At 40.5% G+C, this 14,913-nt stretch overlaps 1 protein-coding gene across 3 annotated transcripts in view; it reads left to right on the forward strand.

Annotated features, from left to right (window-relative positions):
* The window catches only part of LOC147034590 (uncharacterized), a 170,480-nt gene that overhangs the window by 83,848 nt on the left and 71,719 nt on the right, over positions 1-14,913 (forward strand). The gene's annotated exons all lie outside the window — the stretch shown is intronic.

Below are 14,913 nucleotides of genomic sequence, written 5' to 3' on the forward strand. Positions count from 1 at the left end.
TTGAAGAGAGAGAAGAGGAGGAAAAGGAGAAGAGAAGGAAGGAGGAGAGGGAGAAGAAAGAGAAGAAAGAGAAGGAGGAGAGAGAGAAGAGAGGAGAGGGAGGAGAGGGAGGAAAGAGGGAGACTAAATAAATATGAAAATATGGATACCGATGAGATTTAAAAAATATTGGGGGTATTAAAGAAAATAACTCAACCCACCGAGGAGGAAAATGAAGAATTGACAAGTCTATTTGCAATATTTTCGACAAGACTATTGACATCAGCAAGATAATCATTTTAATTCAAGTTTTTCATTTTTTTTTCTTAAATAAATGTAGGAGAGGGTGAAGGTATTTCTAAGGATTCTTTATGTTTCAAAAATTAAGATTCAAATGTGCATGTTGGAAACTAAAAAGGCTTTTACACTCTGCAGGAATTTTTCTCATAAATAAATGAGTTTTTGTCTCAAATGTAAAAAGAAAACTAATACGAAAAATATTTCATATATTAAAAGTAAAAATAACAAGGTTATACAAAAGGTATATGTTCGGTGTGTGGTTCAAAAAAAATCAATTCATCTCCAAACACAAACTCGCAGGAGATATACAAAAGTTGTTATCAGGATATAAATTTACAACTACTGGAATACCAGGGGAATTACATCTACCAGGGTATTCTTTCTGTGGTCCAGGCACAAACTTGGATAAAAGATTAGATGAGGCAGACAATCCTAAATCATGGAGTAAACCCATCAATAGAGTTAATGAAGTGTGCTTGAGACATGATATTGATTATGAGAATACCACAACTTTGGAAGAAAAGCATGAAGCCGATAGAGAAATGTTGAATAATTTGTCTCTGATACAAAATCCAACCTTGAGAGAAAAAGTTGAACGGTTCATCATGAAGAAGATGATCAGTGCTAAATTGAAACTTGGACTTGGAAATTCAAAAAACTTATTGGCTCTAATGATGTCATTAAGACTGAAGAGCAATTACCTGATGAATTACAAAAACCAATATTCACAAAGTTTCGTAAATGGAAAGTTTATTCCAAGGAAGTTGATTATATCTGGTCTACTGATTTGATTGAACTCAAGAATGATAAGGGGTACAAGTATGCTTTAACCATTATTGATTTGAGGAGTAGATACGCATGGGTTGTCCCTTTAAAAAACAAAACAGGTAATTCTCTTATGTTAGCCTTTCAACAGATATTTAATAAAAGTAAGAGAAAACCTAAAAAATTGTGGACTGATGAGGGTGGAGAGTTTTATTGCAAGATATTTATGAATTTTCTAAAAAATAACAGCATTACATTATACAGTACCTTTAATGAAGGGAAGGCCGTTGTTGTTGAACGTTTTAATCATACCATAAAAGAGAGACTACATAAAAAATTCTCAGAACTCGGTCCACAACAATGGTCATCTTTTATTCAGGATATTGTGGATAAGTATAATGACACGATTCACATGTCAACGAATATTAAACTATCAGAAACATTTACAAAATTAATATATGAAAAAGAGATTAATATCAGAAAACCTAAGTTCAAAGTTGGTGATATCGTAAGAATATATTGGTGGAAATCTCATTTTGAAAAAGTTTATATTAAACGATGGACGAACGAACTTTTAAAATTGTTTGTCATAGATACGGTTTCTTGGACTTATAAGATATATTATTTAGAAGGGGAAGAGATTTTAGGTTCATTTTATTCACATGAATTACAAAAGACAAAACTAAGCAGATAATACCCATGGGAGCAATGTGTTGGTCCTTCACTCCCTCCGACTATACACCGTTGTGGACACTTGAGGGTCAAGTCCGAGGTGTATAATATTATATAATGTGTGAAGGGGACGTTCTTAGATCTGTGAACCCCAAACACAGAATCCTCAACTGAATAGTCAAGGCTTAACGTGTGTGTGTGTGTGTGTGTGTGTGTGTGTGTGTGTGTGTGTGTGTGTGTGTGTGTGTGTGTGTGTGTGTGTGTGTGTGTGTGTGTGTGTGTGTGTGTGCGCGCGCGCGCAATGGGAGCAATGGGTTGGCGCTTCACTCCCTCCTACTATACACCATTGTGGACACTCGAGGGCCAAGTCCGAGGTGTATAACAGCATATAATGTGTGTGAACGGGGAAGTTCTTAGATCTGTGAACCGCAAACACAGAATCCTCAACTGAATAGTCAAGGTTTAGCTTTTGTTTGTTGATGTGTGTGTGTGTGTGTGTGTGTGTGTGTGTGTGTGTGTGTGTGTGTGTGTGTGTGTGTGTGTGTGTGTGTGTCCCAACCCTCACATTAAAAATCTTAACCCCAACACCCCAACCCTCTCCCAACACAATGTCTTTTTCAAAATGAGATTTCCACCTATATATATTTTTTCGATTTTTTTTCTCTTCTTCTAATTCTGTCTTTTCAGGCTTTCAGGTTTGATGATGTAGAAAGGGGGAGTAAGCCTGCACTTTCTTCCCAGAACTAACAATATATATTTTTTTTATGTTTTTTTCTCTTCTTCCAATTCTGTCTTTTAAGGCTTTCATGTTTGATGACGTAGAAAGGGGGAGGAAGAACTTTTTGATAGGTTTACATCCCAAAGAGTGGTAGCATTTCATGTTTCCAAAATAAACCCAACTTTCCAAGTCTCCAAGGTATAACCACATTCCTGTTGAGTTTCCAAGATACGTATCACATTGTGAGTTATCAAGCCAGAACCCAGATTACAAGTCTCCAAAAATATAACCATCTTTCCAAGACTCCGAGGTCAAATCATACTTTCCAGAAATATTGTGGGTTTCGGTGATAGATCTCACATAGTATAACTGTGGATCATCAAGGAAATCTCCATTTTTCCAATTTTTATGGGTTTCAGTGATAGATCTCACATAGTATAACTGTGGATCATCAAGGAAAACTCCATTTTTCCAATTTTAATGGGTTTCAGTGATAGATCTCACATAGTATAACTGTGGATCATCAAGGAAAACTCCATTTTTCCAATTTTAATGGGTTTCAGTGATAGATCTCACATAGTATAACTGTAGATCATCAAGGAAAACTGTATTTTTCCAATTTTTGTGGGTTTCAGTGATAGATCTCACATAGTATAACTGTGTATCATCAGGGAAATCTCCATTTTTCCAATTTTTATGGGTTTCGGTGATAGATCTCACATAGTATAACTGTGGATCATCAAGGAAAACTCCATTTTTCAAAATGTCTGAAAATTGTGAGTCTCCAAGGTAAAACTTGTATTCTGGCTCATCAAGGTATAACTTGTTCAGGGGGTATTGTCGTGATGACTCACAATGAGTACTATTGTTGCAAAACTCTTTTCAGGGCATTGCTGGTCTCCAAGGTATAACTCTTTCGTTGGATCATCAAGGACGAACTCGTTCTGTGGGTCTTGGTCGCTCATAAGGTCTTCAAGCAAGCCAACAATTTCGCCCCAAGTTGTAGCAAAAGCAGTATTTTCATTTCGTATTTCAGATACAATTTCCTGTGAGAGAAAATAATAATGTATTAATCAAGTGATTTAATTATGAAATGAGTATGCTTCAATCAAAGTTTGAAAATAGGAAAATAAAATCTTATCTCAACAGATAAGAGGGTTGAATCCAGTTCATCAACTTGAAGGTTTAGTTCCATACAAGTAGTCAATCTCAAAGGAACCCCAAAGTCATCCCACTCAAGGTCTCGCTCGTTCTGTGGGTCTTGGTCGCTCACAAGGTCTTCAACCAAGCCAACAATTTCGCTCAAAGTTGTGGCAAAATTGGTATTTTCAGATACAATTTCCTGTGAGAGAAAATAATAATGTATTAATTAAGTTATTTAATTATTAAATGAGTCGATGCTTAAATCAAACTGAAAATAGGGGAATTAAATCTTACCTCAATGGATAATAGGTTTGAATCCAGTTCATCAACTTGAAGGTTTCGTTCCATTCAAGTCGGAGAGTTCCAGGCAAGCACACAGCACACCATTGCCAGCAAAAAAAAATGCTTAAAATGGAGCCTGGGCTTGAGGCTTTTATAGGGAAAGACTGGTGGGTGTGGTTTCCTTTGAAAATTCCCTGGGCAAGCCCAGGAAAGCCTTCGTTGGGAAATTTTTCAAAACCATAACATTCCAGAATTTTCTCGTGATTTCTTTGTGAGTCAGAGATGAACTGGAAATGATGTAAGAGTATGCGGGGCTTAGTAAAAGTGGGCAGGGCTTAGGAGAAGCGGGCGTGGCTTATGGGAATACCTCATGAAAAGTGGGTGGGGCTTAGCAAAAGTGGGCGGGGCTTAAAAATTGGCGGGGCTTATAAAATTTCATTTAAAGTGGGCGGAGCTTATGAAAACTGTTCGTGGCTTAACAAAAAATAAACTGTGGTTCAGGAGGTGGTCAAACAAGAGCATTAAGAGAAGTTTATCATTTCGTAATGGTACAAAAGGGGTATGTTAAAAAATATAAAGATTCAAATGTTTTGTTTTTAAATATTTTAGATGGGGATTATTGTGCAAAGACAATTAAACTATTGAAGGAATTTGAGAATGAACCAATCTTTGTAGGTTCAATGAGTGAGCTAAACAATATGCATTGCTTATTTGAAAAAGAGTGTCCCGAGGCTTCGATGTTTCAGATATTTCTTTAGAATCACCTTTAACCAATCACATTACTACTTGACTACTTGAACAAATCTTTATCTTCTTGCATTGGTTATTTGAAAAAAAGTGTCCCGAGTTTAAAAGGGGAGACAAATAAATATACCTTGGGATAAAAAGGGGGTTTACTTTTTGGGAAAAAAAATATGAATCGCTGAAAATCCCCCATTCATTTACATGGGGAAAAGTGAGCCAGAATCAGTATATTCACCCTACTGTTGATGTTATGGGAAGCTGGGGAGGGTGTCATTCGGGATGTGATGCGCTATGGTTACCTGTCCTTAGTTTTCTAAAGGACCTCCCTGGAGATGACATTTTGGGTTAGTGTCTTGTTGCTGACTAGTCCTTGTGAGGAATTATTGTCCACTTTTATAGATATATAGGAGTAACCTCTTGCATGTGAAAATGCGACATATAGTTGGTCATGGGAGAACATGGGGGCTGGGAGGTATATTCAGAGTTTGTCAAATGTTTGGCCCTGGGATTTGTTTATGGTCATCGAGTATGCGAGTCTGACTGGAAATTCTATCCTCTGCAGTGTGAATGGAAGGCTGGCGTCTGATGGGGCAAGTTTAACTCACGGGATGAGGACTGTTCATGTGACGTGGCTTCCTGTGAGGATTTTGGCATCTAGTCCATGCTCATGGAGGTGTCTAATGTATCGTCTTGTGCCATTGCAGAGTCCTTTGGTAATGTCTAGGTTGTGTAATAGCATGATTATTGCACCTGGTTTTAAAAAGATGGGATGCGGTGGCATGCCGGTTGGGGTGTTAGAGTAAAGGAATTCCATGGGGTTGTTGTTGGCTTCATTTTCATCATGTGAGATGGCCTTCTCTGCACTGGTGTAGGTTTTTGGCAGACCTGGGAGTTTTTTTTATGACTTTGTCATTCAGCGTCAATGTTGTCTCATTGAGTGGTGTCAGAATCACAGTGTTGGACAGTGCCTGAGGATCGGTTACATTTGTGAACACAGCATCCACTATGTTGTCTTGTTCAGTGACGATGTTGCACTGGGGTGGGTTTTTGATGGATGATGGTGGTGCATTGGTCAGCTGACTGTGGAGTTCGCCATTGCCTAATTGTAGGAGCCATTGTGCGTAGTGTTGTTGATTTTCATGTGTCCTCATATTTTTTTTGTCAGCTTCACAATCTTGAAATGTGGCCGTAGTGCGGAACGTTTGAGGCAGTTTTCGAGAATGACAGTTTGTGATTGTTTTGGGACAACAGGTAACACTTGGCGAAAGTCTCTTCCCATGAGGAATACTTTTCCTCTGAATGGGGCATTTATGCCAGTGATGTCTTGGAACATTCTGTCGATTGCTTGGAGAGCATTTGCTGGGAACATGGGGGCTTCATCAACAATGAAGAGAGAGACTGATCGGAGGTAATGGGCATGCTTTGATACTGGAGAAATGTTGCAGGTGCTGGTGTCTCGGACTGGCACAGGAAGTTTGAAGTGATTGTGGACAGTTATTCCTCTAGAGAGAAGTGTGGTGGCAATTCCTGTACATGCAGATGATGCAACTTGGATGGATTTACTCTGGCAACAGGTGATGAGTGTGTTATACACTGTTGTTTTGCCACTCCCACCTGTACCATCTAAGAAGTAACATCGACTGGATGGTGTATGGTGTCGAGAAAGTGAATCCAGATCTTGTAGCACTTGGTCAACTAAGGTGCGTTGGTCTTCGTTGAGACACATTCACTGGGTTTGGGGCTTTTTCAGTTTCTGCTGCAATATCGATATCTTCTGAGGGGAGATGTTCAATATCGAGTGGGTTAACATGTGGTAGTCCTGATGCTGATAAACTTGCACCATTTTGTTGCAGAGACCTGTTGATGTCTTGAAGGGCTAATTGTGTCGCTATGTGGGTGAAATATTGTCGATGGGTGTAATCTTCACTCATGGCATTCTGGTGTTTTCCCCAAAGTTGCTGGGGGTTGGTTGGGTCACAATATATACAAATTGTGGTGAAAAGGGATCGCAGCTTTGGATGTGGCATTTGGGGGAGAGTTGCTTCAGAGAGAGCTTTATCCCATTCGGTGTCGTCAATCAGGTGTCTACATATACATGCTTCTTTGAATGTGTCAGACTTGGCGTCAACTGTTCGCAGGTCTTCAAATGAGGTTGGGCCAGGCACGTGGAGCAGGAGGAGACGGAGACAGTATCATTCCATGTCTTTGGGGCTGACGGAATACATGCGGCCTATAGTGGTTTCAGCGCAAAGTTGTCTTGGTTGCCATTCTTGTGTGGATTTGTTGAAGACGTAGTGGTTTGGCAATTGATGATAGCAGAGGTCAGTGGGTTGCTGTATGTTGACTTTGAAGAATCCTGTTAGTATTATGTCCTTGTTTGTGGAGGCTTCTGCTGCAGCAATGTGGTTTTCCAGGGTGAAGTAAACTGGTTGCTGGCTGGGTAGATGGAGGGCGAGCCTGATGATGGCATGAGATTGGTGGTGCATTTTGTATTCAGCCATTCTCCAATAAGCCTCAGGTGCGCTGATGTATCTGGCATCAATGAAGGTGGCAACTTCGTTGTGATGGAGCTGATTAGTTTATGTGACCTGGATGTTGGCGCAGTCGTGGCCTTTGTAAACATACTTAAATAAGTATTTTACACTCTTGATTGTAGTGCAGGCCTCGAGCTTGACATGGGCTTGGTATTTCTGGGATAAGTAGGGGTTGTACGGTACAATCCATTGGTTGTCTATTTGGTGCCGGCCGATGGTGATTGTGCGACTTATCTGACCTCTTATACAGTGGGTAGCCATCAGTTGCCAGTGCAGTTGCTTCCCGGAACCCCTTAGGATAGTCCTTTGTGCATTTGTCGTCTAGCATACTTGGTGCGTGTTTATTGAGGAGTCCACATGGACCGTGAACCATGGTTGTCTTGATGACTTGGAACAACTCGGGATGTTGTGTTAGATCAGGTATTTCTGCTGATATAATGCTATTGATGTCAGCTGGCTCTCTTAATTTGCTATTGTCTGCCAAAATGATGAGTAGATGACAATGTGGGAGACCACGATTTTGGAACTCTATCACATAGATATGGGCGACTGGTTTGCCGAGTACATGTGTTTTTCTTATGTCCATCATGAGTTCATGTAGGTGCTGTTGAAACACTCTGGCAACAATGTCTGGTCGACCTTGTGCTTGTTGGCCAGGGAAGAGGGCTTTTTGCACATCTTGGCATTTGGGATTGCATGTAAAAGTGAGGAATAAGTCTAGTTTTCCGAATTTAGCAATATTGGCCATGGCATCCTGGTAGTTTTGTTGCATAGCGCGTGGTGAACCCTGAAAGGACGACGGGAGTACAACAATTTTGCCGCATTGGAGATTTTGCGTTTCAGTCTGAGTGTTTATGTGGTCCATGTGTCCTTGATAAAGTTCAACACGTAGGTCATTCTGTTTTGTTCGTATTTACTGCAATCTGCCGGCTTCAACACGAATATACACGTCAACAACATACTGTTGGAAAAGCTTTCTGCCGTAGAAAATTGGGGAGAACGATTCTCGAACTGACAGATGATGGGCATAGTACTGCAGGCAAGTAATGTTGTGTCTTTTTCTGACCTGTTCTGTTTATCATATTGCATGTTGTGCTGCCAACCTAATTCTCCAAATGGGTAGAAGATGGGGTAAACCATGGGGTCAATGTTCGATGACAGGTAACAAATATGCTGGGGTGGTTGACCTTTAGGATGCACAACAATATCTGTTATGTGGATGTGTGCCATCTGGTGATGAAAAGACAACTGCTATCTCATCTTGTCTTGGATCATTATATCGCTGCTGATCACCACCTCTCAAGATTTGCATTGTTACAACAGGTCGTGGTGTTCCATTCTGATCAGTTTTGCGGCGTTGTTCAGCTTCGACTTGTTGCATTTGTTTGTAGGCTGCTGCATACGGGTTGGTTCGTTGTAGGACATTTTGAAGGAGTGACATGACATCTGGAAGACATTGTGGATTGGCAGGTTGTTGCAACCTGGTCTGTAGAGCTTGGCTTGGTTCTAAAATGTACAGTTGGCTATAGCATGGTGTGGTGCCTTGAGGAGGGTGAAGTGAGCCAGACCTGTGGTACACTTGGCCATGAAGTCTGAATGCATATGGGCCATGGCCTGGTGGGGACACAATGTTGGCGCCAAATGATGCGAATGCCATGGAGCTATTATAGCTGCGGATGTTGGCTCTAAAGTTTTGGGCTTGTGGTATATCTGTTGTGAAAAGGTCTTTGGGTTCAGTTGGGTATGGTGCCAATGGTGGCAATTTAACTTTGCCTTTGTGGCAACAATTGTGGTTTTCCTTTTGAAACAGAAGTGCATTACAGAATGAACATTTCGTTGTCAATGTTCCAATGGAGAATGGATCAACCTGCAGTGGGAATCGTTGGGCAAGGAACTGCACCATGTGTGCTGCAGCATGTCCTGTGCTCGAATTTGGTTGAACATTTTGCTGGGGGACTTGTCCTGATATATCATTATCAGCATTCTGTGACAGACGATAGCGGGTCATGTATGTTGCACGGGCTGCCAACCTGCTTTCCTGCTCTTCCTCCGTGTCTTGGTGTTGCTGATCATGTATCCTTTGTAGATTGGCTCTTTGTTGTGAAAGGGTCCTTTCCCCTGTGATGGTTCTTCGACGGCTAGGCATGGCGCATCAATGTTGTAGGGGGAGGAACGGACAGTGTCAAGAGATGGGTGGGTATTGTGTTGGTGGACCATTTGCTACCAGCAGAATTCATAGTCAGGAAATTTGATTTGTGATGGGGAAAGAAGCCTGCTGGTAAGAATATGTGACCCACCGCAGCAAATTCAATCGTGTGGTGCACATCAATTTGTATAAAAAGAAAGGGGTAGAAATTGTTGTTGCCGATTGGCTTGGCAATGAGGAGGTATATTATTCCGAGATGGCATCTGAAAAGTGAATTATATGTACATTACATTTCGTAAAAAATGGGGTAGAAATTGTAGTAGCCAAGGTATTAAACTCTCCAATTAACTGTCTTTGGTAGAAATGTTTGTTATTATAGGCAAAACAGGTGTTTCATTGAGTTTCAGTTTTTTGGGATAAGGGGTAAAATTTCCCAAATGTGTGGTTTTGTCACTGTGTTCAGGCTGGCAGTATAATGTACGATGTAGTGTTTATTTCAGTGCTTCATCATGCTTTAGAGATTCTTGGAATAGAATAAGCAGGTGAAAGTGAACTCTTGCTCTGTTTATAGTTTGGCTGGAGTGGATGGAACCTTACCTTGAACTTAGATGTGATCAATGAAGTTCAGAAGAGGGTACTGTTTATGTTATGGAGCTGAAAAATAAGGGAAATTATTAAATGCCAATGCATACTGTTATATGGCATGGGTTTGGCAATATTGGTCAATAATGCCTACAGCTGACACATAGTTCTAGTCAATGAACCGAAAATGCTGGTCCACTTCAGTCGAGTCGATTTGCACTGTACTGTATTTTTCAAAGCAAGGAAAGTAGGCCTACTTTGAAGATGAAGATGCATGGCTCGATCCATGCAAAATGCACATGGCACCATAATGCTTCGATCCTTACGGTTGTTTGGTGTTGACATGACATAACATATGATATAGGCCGAGCCCGAGACTGAACAGGAGCAGTGGAGGGTGACCGAGAATCAGAATGCAAATTTCAATGAACGTCACATTTTGGCGCACATCCGACGATCGAACAACACTTGGATGCTTTAAATTGAATATGACACATACAAGACACAACACAGGTAAAGATGGCGGTTGATATTGACAATTCATGTAATGAACGGCAGTTGTTTGGGTGCATCTGACAATCGAACATCTCTTTAATTTGAACAGTTAACACGCACACATTCAAGGTACAGAATCTATTGTCAGACACAGCACTTTCGAAGAACAAAGAAAATAAGAGAATCAGGGCAATGAAGGGATGACCTCATACCTGTTCCCTGGTTCCTCCTACCTTCAGATTATAGCCTTTGATGTTATCTGGACCAAGGCCTATTGCAACTTATTTTCGGGTGTTTTTAATGTGTACGTTGGATTTCAGACAAAATTTGACAGTCTAAGATGGTGTGTTCAGTACAGGAAGTACGTTGGATTTCAGACAAAAATTGACAGTTGAAGACGGCGTGTTCAGTTGGGGAAGTACATTGGATTTCAGACAAAAATTGACAGTCTAAGATGGCGTGTTCAGTACGGGAAGTACGTTGGATTTCAGACAAAGATTTACAGTCTAAGACGGCGTGTTTAGTACGGGAAGGCACCAATCGGGGGCATACATTTAGTCCGGGAAAGAGCCAATCGGGGAATATCATGTTGGCAGAGCTGGCGCTCATCGTTCCCCTCGTTCCCTACTGATTTTAAAAACATGACAACCATTGCTGATGTTCTGAGTCATACTATTTATTATCAGTTGTGTTTGTGTTCAGTGGTTGATGCAATGAGTACTCCCTTACTCTAGTTCATAATTTTTGGATAGATGGCAGCACTTACCAGACAGCAGTTCAGCGATGGCGACCGAACGGGAATAAATGCGGCCGTCGATGAGTTGAAAATCTTGTTGAAGCCACGTTGTCATCCAATTCCAGCTTAGAAATTTAGCGCATCATCATCGTCACATTAAGAAACCCCAGTATATGGAAGAGGAGCACATTCCTGCCAGCGGTTTCGGAGGAGAAACGTCAAATTACACGCAGACGTTAACAGAAATAATATATTTTTTTAAAATCTTTACTTTATATACAATGTTTCTTGTTACATTTTTTGTGTCAAATTCACCTTCTGAGGTAGTCAGCATGTGCAGAAGACGGTTTTACATTGCAGATGCTGTTTTTCTCGGAGTGGCATTACGCTCCTCAGTGGTGACGTTCTGTCGACGACAGACGTAATGACGTCAAGAATGACCGATGTCATGACGGAATTACGCCTCTCAGCGCTGACGTCACACGTCGCCATGCAAACGAATGTAAAAATTAGAAAAACGCCAAAAATTCCCAAACCTGTCTGCCTGGCGTAATCTCACATAGCCTATGCTGTCCATTAGACCACAGAGCACCCGCATGCCGAAAGTGGCGACAATCCATCTGGCAGTTTCAGAGGAAAAACGTTAAATTACACGCAGATGTTAACAGAAATAATATGTAGGATATGTAAAGGTAGGTCTTTGTGGTTCTCCTTTTCGTGCACTTTATCCATGCGGAACTTCATACGGAACCTGTAAATCGATACATTTTAAATACCTTCTCTAATCGATTGGTGCATAGAACGGTACAGCATCCTGTCATTTTTAAATGAATGATGAGCGATCATGTGCTCATTCGATAAACCATTGACAGATATAAAATTAAGTATTTCATACTTGTCTGGTCATGCAAAAAGCAAGTTTTATACAAAATACAGTACAGGGAGTCCCCGGTTTCTGAACAATCATTCATCCAGGAAGTAAATCGAATTAGATGTTCTTGAGAGAGGTTATGTTGTTTCTCTTAGTGAGTTTCAAAGCAACATAAACTTGATAATACCCGATTTTTGAACCGTTTACAGTATTCACGTGTTTTTAAAATTACAGAGCCAAATTTTTCCTCCCCATCATACGACGATTTGCTGCTGTATATAAAGAATAATGTTTATGCACATCTTGAAATGTCCATTATTCAATTTTTTTTTTAATTGTACATTGAAATTGCCCCCAAAACAAGGGGGGAAACTTACTGAAGGTGTTTTGGTTGTATACAGTGAGAAAATTGGGTGTTTAGGTAAATGTAAATGCCCCTTTTGAATGAATTAAAATTGGGTAGTTGTGGAAATGTAAACACCCACTTTGAAGATAATTAACGGCCTTATCTATGATTCTTTATCAAGGCGTTATCCTTGGTCACCTCGTTGTCCCTCGCTGGTGTCTTAATTTGCCAAAAAAAATTTGGCCAGCTCAACAATGCCTTGACTTGAAACAGGCTGCAACAGTTTTTTTCCTACACATTTTTTTCTCTTTTCTCACTCATATAATTGAATCCCTCATCATCATGCCGACAAATCGCTGGATACATTGCAATGCTTATGAACGCCCAGAGATGCCAGCAATTGTGGTTTTATTTTATTTCTGCATGCGATAACTTCAAAAATCTCTTCATCTGGGCAAAATTTCAAAATGTAAACTTTTTAATTGACCTCAGCAGCAATTCCGACTACTAAAAAAAAAGTGGTCATTTCTCCAATTCAGACATTGCTTGACATTCTTTGCATCTCCAGGTGCATGTTTTTGCTATACTCTCACAAGAAACCTTATGGATGCAATTCCTGTGGCTGGCCTGGTTCTTTGACATCTCATTGAGGGTGTGCTTGAAGTCCACAACTGTACCCAAACATTAGCCAGGTTGGTCTCCAAGATTTTGGAACAATATGCAAATTTAGAAGAAAAAAAAGTATGGAATCCAGGGAGATTGAAAGCAATGAATCGACATAGGTGGATTGGAAGGGTGCGAAGAAAACTAGAAGGGGTGGATGACACTTGGACCAGATCAACCTGCGATGACTTGCACTTCGGGTAAGGAGCCTTGATGAGTACTGTCCCAAGGGTTCAGTTTTGCTAGAAATTGGGACATGGGTAATTTGGATGAGAGCGGGTGAGAGTAATTCAATGGCTGGTAAAGGGATTCGTTTGGAAACCAGAATTGTCCTATACTGTCTGTTATGTGTCAATAATTGAGTTGTGTTTGTAGAATGAATGTGGATTATAACATGTAAACAGTCCATGGCAGTCTAGGAACACGGTCACCATTTTTGCATTGCAATGTTTGAGAATTGAATGGCAACAGGGGAGGAAATTAGATGTTTGATTGTCTGGATGGAGACGATATGTGGGTCCGCTAGAATTGATCGAGCCCTGGAGGAGTGGTGACTGTAGCTCCTGCTGAGGTAATTTGTCCATAGAAGCCGTTGGTGTCTGGAAATGGGGACCTGTTGGAGCGGAGGTTTGATTTGGTGACCAGCGATAAGGAGACCCCTGGTGACCCAGATGAGGCCGAGAGAGGCTGGATGGTGAGGAGACTCTCCCTAGCAGGGCAGATATACAGCAAAATAGCTGTTTGGATGTCAGGGACCGAATAGTTGAAGGGGAGGGGGGTGTTGTGCAAATAAGTTGAAAGTTGGGCAACTTGTTTTAGGACTGGGAGCACCACAACCAGAAGTGCGTTTTGTTGGCCTTGAAAACACGCTGGAAAGGTTTGGTAATTAAGTTTTGAACTGTATTTCTGGTCCGCATGATCGACACATTTTATCTTTTGAAATCCATTTTTGGAAATGCCATAATGTACACAATTTTTCAGGCAATATTATATTTGACATTAAATTTGTATTTTTTTAATTAGCTCTTTTTCCATTGCAAAGTCGTTCAGAATCTCTCCAAAATAGATTCAAAGGGATTAAGCATTAAACATGCAAAGTAGTAACATGTTTTGGGATCCGATTTCAGCACAATAGCTCTTGATGTTCGAATCCAGGTTGACAATCTCAAACACTGTTGATTTGCCCGTTGTCTCCTTGTGATGCATGTAAAAGTACACTGATGTTTCCCAATGTCCTTGTCATTTGTGTTATCTAAATACTTTTTCCTGAGCCTTTAACAATTCAAAAATATTAAAATTATTTGTGTATTTGATAAATCGAAACCATATTTTCGTTCACACTCCCTACTCTCTCTGCACAATCTATTAATACACTATACCAATCGAGTTGTGGTCTCTTTCGCTTGTGTGCATTTGGCAAATGTCTTCTCATTGTACTTATTATTCTTTACATGTACAGCATATTTGTACAACTCGCTTTCTTGCTGAAGCCTGTCTATGGTGCCAAGTAATGACAACGTTGTACTTTTTCCGGCTCGTCAAGGTTCAGGACAACATGTCAAAAACAAAAGTATAATTGACTATGTTTGGTAACATTTTTGACGACCTCGTGTGAAAATCCCAGCTTAAGTTTTGGTGTAACCTCCTTTAGAAAATTATGTAAGAAATATTCACCCTTTGCCAAAAAGGTGGTTGAGAGTAAGAGAAAATGAAAGACAGCACAGAAGAAAGACATGACACATTTTATTGAAGGTGAAATCGTCAGAAGTGAAAACTGCATCTCCATTATTCATCACAAGTTCCATCATGGAACCTCTCCAAAGGGGTGAACGTTTTCGTTCCTGAGAACCAACCCTGGACAGGTTTCCACTCCATCAAAGGTGTGGTATTCATTTGGGCGTGATTTTGTGTTATGGGAACCAGTTCAGAAAGGCGGA

Source organism: Eptatretus burgeri, chromosome 1 (genome assembly GCF_056783735.1).
Source record: "Eptatretus burgeri isolate ZD-2024b chromosome 1, Ebu_testis_v1, whole genome shotgun sequence".
In the NCBI taxonomy this organism is placed as follows: Eukaryota; Metazoa; Chordata; class Myxini; order Myxiniformes; family Myxinidae; genus Eptatretus; species Eptatretus burgeri.